The sequence below is a fragment of the Mya arenaria genome, chromosome 7 (genome assembly GCF_026914265.1).
Source record: "Mya arenaria isolate MELC-2E11 chromosome 7, ASM2691426v1".
Lineage (NCBI taxonomy): Eukaryota > Metazoa > Mollusca > Bivalvia > Myida > Myidae > Mya > Mya arenaria.
Window position 1 is genome coordinate 64,986,543 of NC_069128.1, and position 13,164 is coordinate 64,999,706.

The window sequence follows — 13,164 nt, forward strand, 5'->3', positions numbered from 1 at the left end:
AAAAAGGGTCTCCAAAGTCTTCAATTACCATTTGATATTTTTGAAACTCTCTGTGATATGAAGGAAAGTGTTCAGTTATTGGCTTCATTCTTACACGGACAGTCGAAATGACAACATCAAAACTATTAGAGTTTGAATATAGTTCTCCAAGCATGCTATTCTATCAAGACAGACTTAAAACGTTCGACATGTGGCCACCTCAAATAGAACCAAACAAGTTCCAATTATCTTCAGCAGGATTTTATTATACTGGCAGAAATGACACAGTAGAGTGTTTTTCTTGCGGTTTGCGATTACATCAGTGGCAGAAAGGAGACGAGTCGTTGTTAGAACATAAAACACATTCTCCAAGTTGTTTATTTTTGAACATAATTGGACATCATAAAAACGACATTTCATGGCAGCATAAGGACACCCGATCTTCGTCCTCCAATGACTCATCCCGAGCACCATGGACGTGGACCAAACCTCTGGCGGGTTTTCAATATGGCGATATCCCCGGATGATCTGAAAATTCAAATTTGAATTTTTCCGTTACCATATGTAACTATAAAAGACATACAACACAGCACAAACATTCAGTGTTTCATCGACATTTGATGTGATCATATCGCAGCAGAAAAACTTAACATGGATTGCAGTGAACTATCTCAAGATATTTATGAAAATGAACATTGTGACTCCAAAACGAATGTTATGGACACTACAGAGATTTATACTCCAGTTTCTACAAGTGTCGCGCTAATGAATTCGTACTTTGACTTTGTATATGCGAAGGCACTGTGTGAGGTTATGGGTATGGTGACTAGACAACTTTGCTATGGTTGCCAGATGGATCTCCCATCACAAAAAGATCACGATTGTATCATGGATACAGACCCTGATGATGATGAGTATAAAATAGAACGTTACTTTAGTGACATGCTAAACGCAGTTAATGAAAAAAATATACTACAAAGTTGGGAAGAAATTGTGCGCATTTCAAACATTTCCTCTGAAATGATTGATTTACACAAACATTTGCTAGAGAACAATGACTATTTGCAGATAATGAAAACCGAGCGGTGGTGTGAAAAAATGAAAAGAATGGTGTTGACAATCAATCGCATTGAAGATCGACTGTTTCGTCCATCACGTTGAGCAAAAGAATATTTACAACACATCAAAATGGACATATTATGCAATGTTGTATGCGTTTTACTGCATTTTTCTTCAAAAAAAGAATTCATGAGAAATTAAGAACTCTGGCATTGTGTGGCGTAAAATGATTTGTTATATTTATTACTTCACGAATTTCCTTTTTGCATGTTTCAAATAAATATTTAATTCACTTTATGTACATGTATGTCATTGTATGTATATGCTTGTATGATCATATGCTGACTTATTTTATACATGTTTAGTTTCAAATAAATGTATTTATATCTATACATGTTTTCATTTTCTTGCTTTAGTTTAATTAACAACCCATGTGTCCCATAATATAAACTACTTACAACGATGATCATGTTTAATCATGGATAAAACGCAGAAGGAACATATCCTATCACAATATTATTTCGATTCTAAAAACGCAGGCAGCTTTTTGGGTGCAAAAAAGTTACACAGGATATTAAACCAAAACTATCCAAGAGTATTTACTACTTATTTCATACAGAAATGGCTCAACAATCAAGATTCGTATGCCATTCAACGTCAGGCGAGACATACATATAAAAGACCACGTGTTGAAGTGGCGGGTATGAACGATCAGGGTGATATGGATTTAATGGAAGTTGATAACATTGCTAAATACAATGATGGAGTTAAATACCTACTCATTGTTATAGATATATTTTCACGTTTTCTATCCGTTCGACCCTTAGTTAATAAAAAATCTAACACGGTATTGTTAGCAATCAAGGATATTCTTAGTGTTCATAAGTTTAAAAAGTTAAGAACGGACCGAGGTTCTGAATTTATCAATCGTGAATTAAAAGCGTTTATGCAAAAGAAGAGAGTTTACTTGTTTAATACACAAAGCACCGCTAAAGCAAACTATGCAGAGCGAGTCATTCGTACCCTTCGTGGTATGATATTTAGAATGTTAAGATATCAGCGAAATTATAGATATATAGATCACCTTCAAGATATTGTAAATAGTTACAATAATTCCCCTCATCGGAGTTTGGATGGATTAGCACCAAGTGATGTTACAAAGAAAAACGAGACACAACATTGGAGTAAAATGTATCTAAAACCTAAAAAATTCCCCAAAACGCCTCCTCGCTTTAAATATAAAATTGGTGATTTGGTTAGATTAAGTTACACGAAACATCCCTTTAGAAGAGCTTATCAACAACAATATACTACAGAAGTTTTTAAAATAAAGAGCAAGATTTTCGAACAAGGTTTTCCATTGTATAAGATCATAGACTTGAATAAAGAACCAATATCAGGTTATGTGAATCAAAATGAAATAATTCCTGTTGATAAAGATGCAGACAGTCTTTGGTATGTTGATAAAGTTTTAAAAAAGAGAAAAGTCAAAGGGAAATTAGAGTATTTTGTTCGATGGGAAGGATTTCCAAAATCATTTGATAGCTGGATTAATGCAGATCAAGTTCAAGAACAATAAAAATGGAACGTTATGTGTTTGTGAGAGACAATGAGAGCAATGATATTTTTATTGATAATAAACCGTATAGCTTTAAAGTGCAGTTGAAGTTACCACTTCATTTTGATGGATATTGGAAAGTAGCTTTAAAAGAAATCTGTTTACAAACAGACTATAAAGTTAAAAAGAATGATTTAACTGACACCATATTTATTTATTCGAATATATCTAAAGAAAGCATTGTAAATGGCAGTGAACACGCATTACTGAGAAGAGTGGGAAAAAATTACGATAAAAAATGGAGTTATGTGTTTGATACTCCATTTTATTTACCATTAAATAAAACAGAGTTTCGGGAAATGGAATTTGATATAAAGACAGTAGACAACAATTTTGCAACATTTGTTGATTCACCGGTCTACCTCACACTTCACTTCAAACGTTACTCATTTTACCCTAATTATGAATCGCTCTAAGTTGTATGTACCAAACCCAGAAAAATGGATTAATTACTTTAAACAAAATAAATCACAGGTTGGGAAAGGATTTGCCATACCTCATAAGGCTTCCGCTGAGAGCAGTGACTTGACATTGAACGTGACTTCCCCCACACAGCAAATTGTAAATCAAGCGAAAAGCGAACTGAAACGAGAAGGTATAGAAACACCTGAAGTATCATCTTATTCGCATACATCATCCAATCAGTCAAACGTTAAGGGTTCAATCAAAAAGGTAAAACAACACGGAAAGACAGCGAAAATAGATCAAAATACCACCAAAATAAACGTTAAAAAAGGATTGAAAAAAGCATCAAAATCCGTGAAAAAGACATCAAAAACTACAGAAAAAAACTTTAAAAACGGTGCTACAAAAGTGAACAGAAAAACTTCAAGACCAGTCCAGGACATATTCACTTATTAAAAATGTCATACTTTTTACAAGATGGATTTTCTGAGGGTGTTCCAAATGAACTATTATTATTATTTGATTTACCACCTACACAAGTTGCTGTCAGTGATGTGCATTACCAAGAAATTCGACCTTTATCACAAGTGTCAGATGATACTCCTATCGAGTTCCAAATAAGTGGACAAAATTCAATGGACTATCTCGATCTTCGAGGAACACAATTATGTGTGAAATTAAAAGTTACTAATCCAGATGGTAGTGATATTACAAGTGTTAAAGTGGGACCTGTAAATTTATTCTTACAAGCATTATTTTCAGCCACTGAAGTCTCATTACAAAACAAAGCTGTAATTTCTTCAAATTACAATCCATATAATGCAATGATTCAGACTTTGTTACACAGCGGTCATGATGCTAGCCATTCGCAATTATTATCTCAATTATATATTAAAGATGATAATGACAGTACTGGAGCAGTTATTACGGATGCCAGCGCTGGTAATAATGGTCTCTTTTTAAGATCAGAATACATTAAAGGCTCCAAGATTCTGGAGCTTCAAGGACCAATATATCACAGTTTATTTACTATTAAACGCTATTTACTAAATCAAGTTGATGTCAAATTGAAATTATACCGAAGCTCTCCAGCATTTTGTTTATCAGCAGGGGATGCATCTCCCAACTATAAAATAAAGATTATAGACATTTACTTACTAGCAAAGAAGGTAAGAGTCAATCCAGCTCTTATTGTAGCTCATGCAGAGTTGTTGAAAAACAGCACAGCTAAATATCCATTTGACAGAGTAGAGTGTCGATCGCAAAGTCTTGCTGCTGGAAGTACAATGTTTACATGGGATAATTTGTTTCAAGGACAAAAACCAAACAAAGTAGTTGTGGCATTTGTAAAATCAAAGGCTTTATCTGGTGATTATAAATCCAATCCATTTCATTTCTTAAACTGTAACATTCAAAGCATATGTTTATATATGGATGGTGTTCCAGTGTGGGGTAGCCCATTAAAATTAAATTTTGATGCATCTGAAGGGCAATCTTTTATGAGAGACTACACAAACATGTTTCTAACAAATGGACAGTGGGGCAAAAACTCAGGACTGGATATAAATAGAGAGGACTTTGCCAAATCATCAACACTTTTTTCGTTTCAGTTAGAACCAAACTTTTTAGATGACAACACATTTCTTTCTCTTGTTAAAACAGGCAATGTGCGTTTAGAGGTTCAGTTTAAGACATCATTGACAGATACAACAAGTTGTATTGTACATAGTAGCTCTCCTGCTTTTTTTCAAATCAATTCACAAAGAGACATAATTACAGAATGAATACATCCCAAATTCAGTGTTGTTTAGATTGTTTCCCTTTGCTAAGAAAGTCTGTACTTGGTGTTTATGCAGCAAATGAACTTCCTACAGAAATGAATATTCCATGTGGATTTATAGCAAATACAGATGATCATACAAAGACAGGAAGGCATTGGTGTGCCTTTTACTTTCCAAACTCTACCACCATAGAATATTTTGATAGTTATGGAATGCCTGTCAACTACTTTAATGACTATTTCCCTCAATACACATCAGATTTTTCATCACTTATAACAAATTCAAAGCAATTACAAAGTTTGTATAGTGATGTGTGTGGAATGTACTGTTTATTTTTCTTGATTCATAGATTGAATGGTGTATTGTTTTATGATATTGTAAATATGTTTTCCAATGATGTTCATAGTAATGATTTATGTGTATACAATTATGTCAGTAGCATGTTTAATGACTGTGTACAAAATCAATGTGTTTTTAACCAATCATGTAGAGCATTAATAAAAAATGTATAACTACATTAAAAGTGTTGTTGTTTTTCAATCTTAAGATCATTTATATTGCTGAAGTCTTCGTATTAACATCATGACAAACACTGTTGTGAAATTTGAAAGTCCAGCTACTTGCATTATAGCTGGAGCGAGTGGAAGCGGAAAATCTACCTTTCTTTTTGAACTTTTTAAGAGTGCAAATTCCATGTTTAATGATGCTTCAAGAAAAATTATATACTGTTATTCAACTTATCAACCATTATATGACAGCATGAAAACACATGTGCAAAACATAGAATTCTTTGAAAGTTTACCATCTAAAGAAGATATGGATCTTTGGGCATACGACTCTGGATTTAAGATTTTAGTCATTGATGATTTAGTGCAAAAGGCTTCAGAAAGTATTGACATTGTGAACTTATTTACGATTTATAGTCACCACAAAAAATTTTCAGTGTTTTTTGTGGTACAAAATCTGTTTTCTGGAGGAAAGTATTTCCGAACTATTAGTCTGAATAGTCATTACTTTGTATTGTTTAATAACCAGAGAGACCAACTTCAGATTCAAACACTTGCTCGTCAAATGTTTCCAGGTGATTTGAAATATTTTATGGATGCCTATAAAAAAGCAACACAAAACAAATACTCTTACTTACTCGTTGATGTAAGCCCACATTCAAACAAGTTGTATAAATTGCGCACCAACATATTTCCCTCTCAGACGTTGATTGTCTTTCGACCTGAAAAAGAAAAATATGAGTGAAAAAATGGAAAAGGAAAAGTATTTTTTAAAATTTCTCTTAAACACAAGTGAAAATCAACAAAAAATGCTGATAAAAGCATTAACAAAATCACAAATGAGTGTGATTGTGGAAGTGGTTTACAATATTCTCATTGGAAATCTAAAAATTTCCGACAATATCAAAAAGTCATTGAAAAGATATAGGAATGTCATTCGTAAGTTTGTGGTAAAAGGGCTATCACAAAAAAAGAGAAGAGCTCTCCTCCTAAAAATTTTTAAGCAATTTATTTTATTAATACAACCTTGTGAGTCATGGCTCAAGAACTAGTATTGATTTCAAAATCAAAATATGAACATATGAGGAAGGAATTTACAAAAAGTGATAACAATAACCAGTTTCATCATAAGAAATTGGAACAATCATCAATACATAATAAATTGAACGATGATACAAGAGATATTAAGGATACTTCACATCAAAAAGGAGGACAACTTTTAAATCCAAAGAAAAAAAAGTTTATAAAACGATCAAATATTGTTTTTGAAAAAGCATGGCCTACTACAAAAGATTTATTAGAAACAAAAGGTCGTAAAAGAACAACTACAAAGACAGAACAATCACCAAAGAAAAAAATGAAAATTGAGCTTAAAACGACAAAAGCTATTGTTAGGAAAAAACCAACCCAAGAAAAGTGGATCGTTTACAATGTATAAGCGGGAAAAGGTAGAATATTTAAAGCATTTCTGACTTGAAGTGGGATCAGTTTAACATTAACCTTCAAACATGGATGATCAAAGTTTTAGTGATTACCTTACTTCAAAATATGCGCATGAATATGAGGAATATCAGAGACAAAAAAGGATAAAATTGGATTCAAAAATATTTGAGTGTGATACTTGTGGAAAACACTTTAAGAACAAGACTACTTTGATATCTCATGCGCTCACACACAAAGTTTTTACAATTGTGAAGTTTGTGGAGACAAATTTAAAAGAAAGATTATCTTCAAAAACACTTGTCTAGAAAACATCAACAAACTGGTGGAAAAATAACTCCATATAATCAAATACCTCCAAGCAGCGACACCCAAAGCTCCTCTTCAACAAGCAATGTAGATCATACAACAGGACTTCTCACCACTTCACAACTTCAGAACGAGCACAGCTACAGTCAGCTATCTACACCATCTTCTACTGCAAGAACACCGCTCTCTCCAAGTCCGCACCTTCAAAATGAACACAACTACAGTCAATTATATACACCATCTTCGACTGCAAGAACACCATTATCAACACCATCATCAACACCAACTTCCACTGCAAGAACACCATCATCTACAACAATGGACCACAGTTATGAACATGCTATTAATGAAAACATTCAAGATTTCACCATACAACCAAATCAACATGAACAATATGATCTGCTGGCATTTTTTGCCAATGCCAATAAAAACATTCAAAATATTTTAGAAAAAAGACTTCAATTGTATCCTATTAAATGGTATTTATCAGTGCAGGTTGAGCTAGTGAAACACACAAAAGATGGAGACAATACATCAACTCAACATTTTAGATCTAAGAGTTATAGAAGTTTAAATTTGATAACATTTGATGAAAACAACTTAAATGAAGCATTTCAAAAAATGTTTGAAAGTTTTGAAAAGTACATAAGAGAAAGCTCTGGATGGGTTCTCAAACAAGTATTAAGTATAACTGTGCACACTGTGAAATATTCTCCAGTGTCCGGATCTAGTTTTGTAGAGCTACCAAAGCCTCTTATTAACTATCAAAGTTTACTAAACATAAGAAATCTTGACCAAAAGTGCTTTCTATGGTGTTGTTTAGCATCCCTTCATCCCTTGGATTCCCCTCTGGTGAGTGATTATGAACAATTTGGAAATGAATTAAACACAAAAGGTCTGCTGTTTCCAATGTCATTGAATCAAATAAATCAATTTGAGAAGCAAAACCCATTTTTGTCTGTAAATGTGTTTACTTTGAAGACAATGATGTTCTTCCACTACGCATTACAAATTGCCAAAACAGACTCCATCATATTGACTTATTGCTTTTGCAATCAGAAAACAGTTCACATTATGTGCTTATAAAAACATAAACAGGTTTCTTAGTCATGGTAAAAAGGACATCGTGCATATTACTATTGTCGATATTGCCTCCATGGATTTAGTAAACAAAGTTTATTAGATGATCACCTTTCATACTGTCAAGTCCATGATGCTCAAAAATTGAACTTCCATCAGGAGCAGACTGCTTTCTTGAATTTAAAGATTATGAAAAAACACTGCGTGTCCCTTATGTTATTGTGGCTGATTTTGAAACATTAAATAAACCAATAGAGACTAACAACCAAACAGCTTCAACATCAAAAAATCAATTGTTAGAACCCTGTTCCTTTGGATATAAAGTTATTTCAACTGATTCAAAATTAACCAAAGATACTGTTATCTACAGAGGTCCAGATGCACCCAAAAAATTGTTAGAATGTCTTTTACGAGAAAGTCATGAAATACAGCAACATATGCAAAATATCAAACCCCTAGTTTTAAAGGAAAGTGAAGAAAAACAGTTCGAACAAGCAAACACATGTTGTTTATGTCAAAAGTATTTGGTAACAAGGAAAAGAAAGCAAGACATCATGATCACACAAGTGGGAAATACATAGGAGCTGCACATATGAATTGTAATTTACAATGTACTACCGGTAAACAACCCAGTTTCATCCCAGTCATCTTCCACAATCTTAAAAATTTTGATGGTCATTTGCTTTGTCAAAGCATTGGTACATTTAAAAATTATAAATCAATTGCATTCCACAGTCAGTTGAAAAGTATATCAGTTTTAGTGTTGGAAATCTTAGGTTTATTGACTCTTTGGGTTTTCTCCCTTCATCTCTTGGGACTCTTGTAGATAACGTAGCTCAAAATGGCCCACAGTCTTTCCATCACTTTCATTCAGAAATCAAAGATCATGGAAACCTCCTGCTAAGAAATGGTGTTTATCCTTATGAGTTCATGACTGACTGGGATAAATTTGAAGATGCTGATCTTCCAGCAATAGAGAATTTTTACTCTTCATTGACTGAGGAAATATATCAAAAGAAGACTATGAACATGCAAAGAAAGTATATCAAACATTTAAACTAAAAAGTCTTGGAGAATACCATGATCTCTATTTAAAAACAGACATATTGTTATTAGCTGATGTTTTTGAAAATTTTCGTGATATGTCACTGAAGTGTTATGGTTTAGACCCTTGTCACTTTTACACCAGTCCGGGATTGAGCTGGCAGGCAATGTTGAAAATGACTGAAGTCACCCTTGAGCTCATGACAGACATTGATCAAATTTTATTTATCGAAAAAGGTATTCGAGGTGGTATTAGTCAAATATCAAATAGATACAAAAAAGCAAACAATGAGTATTTGAATGATTATGATCCTACAAAAGAAACCTCATTTCTAGCTTATTATGATGTCAATAATCTTTATGGTTACAGTATGTCACAACAACTACCAACAGGCTTCTTTAAGTTTTTAGAGAAGGAAGAAATTGATACTTTTGAACCTGAAAAAATACCAGAGGATGGATCTAAGGGGTATATTCTAGAAGTAGATCTAGAATATCCAAAACATTTACATGACAGTCATAACGACTACCCATTAGCTCCGGAACGTAAATTCACACCCAATGAAAAATTATCTCCTTATGCTCAACATGTGTTGAAACATTTACACAACAGTGAGGAACTTCCACCCAGAGCAAAGGTGGAAAAATTACTCACCACTTTAGAAAACAAACAGAATTATGTACTTCACTATCGCAACCTGCAACTGTATCTCCAACTCGGTCTAAAATTGAAAAAAATACATAAAGTATTAGAGTTCCAACAAGAGGCTTTCATGAAACCCTACGTTGAGTTCAACACCAAAATGCGACAACAAGCCAAGACTGCTTTCGAGAAGAACTTCTTCAAACTTATGAACAACTCGGTCTTCGGTAAGGTTGTTGTTTTTTGTTGTTGTTTTTGTTTGTTTTTGGGGGTTCGTGTTAATTATTGCATTGTTATCATTTTTGTATGATCTGCCCGTATGTAATTTATACAATAAATTTATTGTCACTTCCATACCACTAATACTTATCTACAAAAACAACTGTTCAATAATTGTCAGGCGTAGTTTCACTTTTTGGTATTTCATTCATCTTCAATCAGACGCTTACTAAAACTGACCAAAACTAACTACCGGCAAGTAAAAAGTGCATTTTTCGGTCCCATTTTCATATCCCTCATCCAAAACACAGGTATCTAAGATAACGACGGATACCATCATAAAAACATATATTGAGCCGTTCAGAGTAAAGATTAACATGATGAAAAGTTACTTACCAAAAATTTTGTTACTTTCAGGAAAAACCATGGAAAATCTTCGGAAGCATCGGTCCGTAGAACTGGTTCATACAGAAAAACGACTACAGAAGGTGTCATCCAAACCCACTTATAAGATGCACCGGATTTTTTCTGAAGACCTTGTTGGTGTTGAATTAAGTCGCATAAAAATTAAATTAAATAAACCAATTTTTGTTGGAATGAGTATCCTTGATTTGTCAAAATATACCATGTACGATTTTTATTATAATCATTTGAAAAATGTGTATGGTAGCAACGTTGAGCTAGAATTAACGGACACAGATTCATTTTTAGTATCATGTACAACACCGGACATTTTCCAAGATATGTTGGCCTATTCACATTTGTTTGACACTTCAGATTTCCCAAAAGATCATTTTTTATATAGTGACTTCAACAAAAAAGTAATGGGAAAAATGAAAAGTGAAACAAATGAGAAATGTATTAGTGAATATTGCGGTTTGCGATCGAAAATGTATGCATTTAAGTGTGATGATATAGACGAGAAAAGAGCAAAAGGGATATCAAAAGCGGTTGTTAAAAAATCATTGACTCTTAATGATTATAAACATGTATTATTTAATAATTCTCAAATGCACTCAACAATGCATTCATTTAGAAGTCATAACCACAAAATTTATCTGGAAACAATCAGCAAAGTAGGATTATCTAGTTTTGATGACAAAAGAGTTTTATTAGAAGATGGAATTAAATCATATGCTTATGGACATTATAAGATACAAGACATATAATTTCTATGTTTTATACCAAATTACATCTAATTTCATGTAATTTCATGTGATGTTATCTACTGCTCTACTGTTGAAATGTAACCTAAAATGAATAAAAAAATAAATAAAAATGTATGATCTTTGTTAAACAAATTGTTTGAATTCAATTATAATCAACTTTATTTGTATTTGCATTGTATTGTACTTATCAGAAAATAAATATTAAAATCTTGTATGATATTTTATTTATTGATACAACATACCGGAATTGTATAAAATAGCTCGTCAGACATGTCCTCAACTTATAAATCTCAATTTGGTCTTGTTAAATGTTAAAATATTGTATTAATGGAATGAAATAGTTATACACAAAAATAAATAATAAAAAACATTCACGTTTTCATTACAATAAGATCGAACACATCTTGACATTTCTGTAGGGTTGATTTAATGAAATGTAAACGATACAACATACCTTTAAGGTATGAGGTTATTTGATAAAGAAATTGTGTGAATCCTTTACCGATTTAATAAAAATAGTGAAACTCAAAAGAAGCCAAGAGAGGACAAAACTGTTATATCTTCAAAACCTACTTTTGGTGGTCAAAATAAAAGATTATTTAGTATGTTGTTTGAAAAACTTTCATGTCATTGTAAGGTTCAACGGAGGTGTCCATAATGATAAACAGAGTCCAGTGAATCGAGCGCTGGCATTTGACAATGGTTTAATAAGTGATTTATTGTGATAGCTCACCACAGTGGAAGAGCTTTAGTCACCCTGAATGATAAACTAGATATATGATAACGACAATCTCGTCTTTTGAGCCATCAGCAGCTCATTTAACTGTCTTCACTTTTAAGTCATTACAATGGGTACGTTGGAGAGTAATTGGGTGGCTATTAGATATGGTGTTGTTGTACGAATTGACACTAAACGGTCAGGCTTTAGTCATTCAATTTCTTGAAATCACTTTCGATCACGAGATGGCTGGGTTCTGATGAACTTTTGTTTGTCAATGACCTGTGATCTTACATATAAAAGAATCCGTTTGATCACATATAAAGATGGTGGAGGTTATGATAAGTCCATCGTCTGATGAGGGAAAATAATACCATTAAATAGATCCTAGGTCGATGACCCTATGTTAGAGACGTTGGATGAGTTGTCCTTTGACATACAATACACTGATGTGGTTAGTGTGACAATGCTATTGTTTATATCCCTTCTATTGACATGAATACTGTTAATCAATGGAGACCCAGTTAAACAATGACCCTTTGTCTTGGATTTTAAACAATGGTTAAACATAACCGCTAAGAGCGGGAAATCGCCAAATATGGCCGCGAGAGTCCCCTGGCCGTTAACGCGGGAAATCGCCAAAGATGGCCGCTAACGCGGGAAACCGCCAAAGATGGCCGCGAGAGTCCCCTTTTTACCCTACTTACAGTTCATATTTTTAAGTTATTTCCTTTTAATTACCACTTAAAAGGATAAATAATGTGTCTTGCTATTTACCTTACGTTCATACATTGTGCACTTGTACTGATCAGGAGGCAAAAGGAATACTTATATATGTATTTACGTGTTTCCAGTGTAACTGACATTTCTGCATTTTTTATCTATATTACACTGTTATGTGACTAGATACTCACATCACTAATAGACTGCCAAACGTTTAACCGAGAAATAATTAAAGGACTTTATTTTAGGCAACGAATGTGCCATGTGATAAAATATCCAATATGATATAGCATTGGGTGAAACCCGTAATGGAAAGGTAACAATCGAGCAAAATAGTTGCTGAATATCTTTTCTTAAACTAGTTCAATATTTCTTAAATATTTGAATGACAACTCGTGTAAGATTCTATATATATTCATTAAGTGCGCAAATGGGTGAGGACGGCAAGGAATTAAAATGTTTGAAAACCTG

The 13,164-nt window shown here is 33.1% G+C and overlaps 1 long non-coding RNA gene across 4 annotated transcripts; it reads right to left on the bottom strand.

The window, feature by feature from the left end:
- Positions 1-339: 339 nt before the first annotated feature.
- Positions 340-10,313, bottom strand: LOC128240061 (uncharacterized). 4 transcript variants are annotated; one of them, XR_008262030.1, is made up of 7 exons: positions 10,222-10,307; positions 9,877-9,943; positions 7,144-7,298; positions 5,987-6,070; positions 4,220-4,336; positions 3,153-3,238; positions 340-507 (listed from the first exon to the last, which is right to left on the bottom strand). It is a non-coding gene; the product is annotated as an uncharacterized LOC128240061 (long non-coding RNA). The 4 variants fall into 4 exon arrangements; XR_008262032.1 differs by lacking the exon at positions 9,877-9,943 and having other exon boundaries at positions 10,277-10,313; XR_008262031.1 differs by lacking the exon at positions 9,877-9,943 and having other exon boundaries at positions 10,222-10,296.
- Between the last annotated feature and the right edge of the window lie 2,851 nt (positions 10,314-13,164).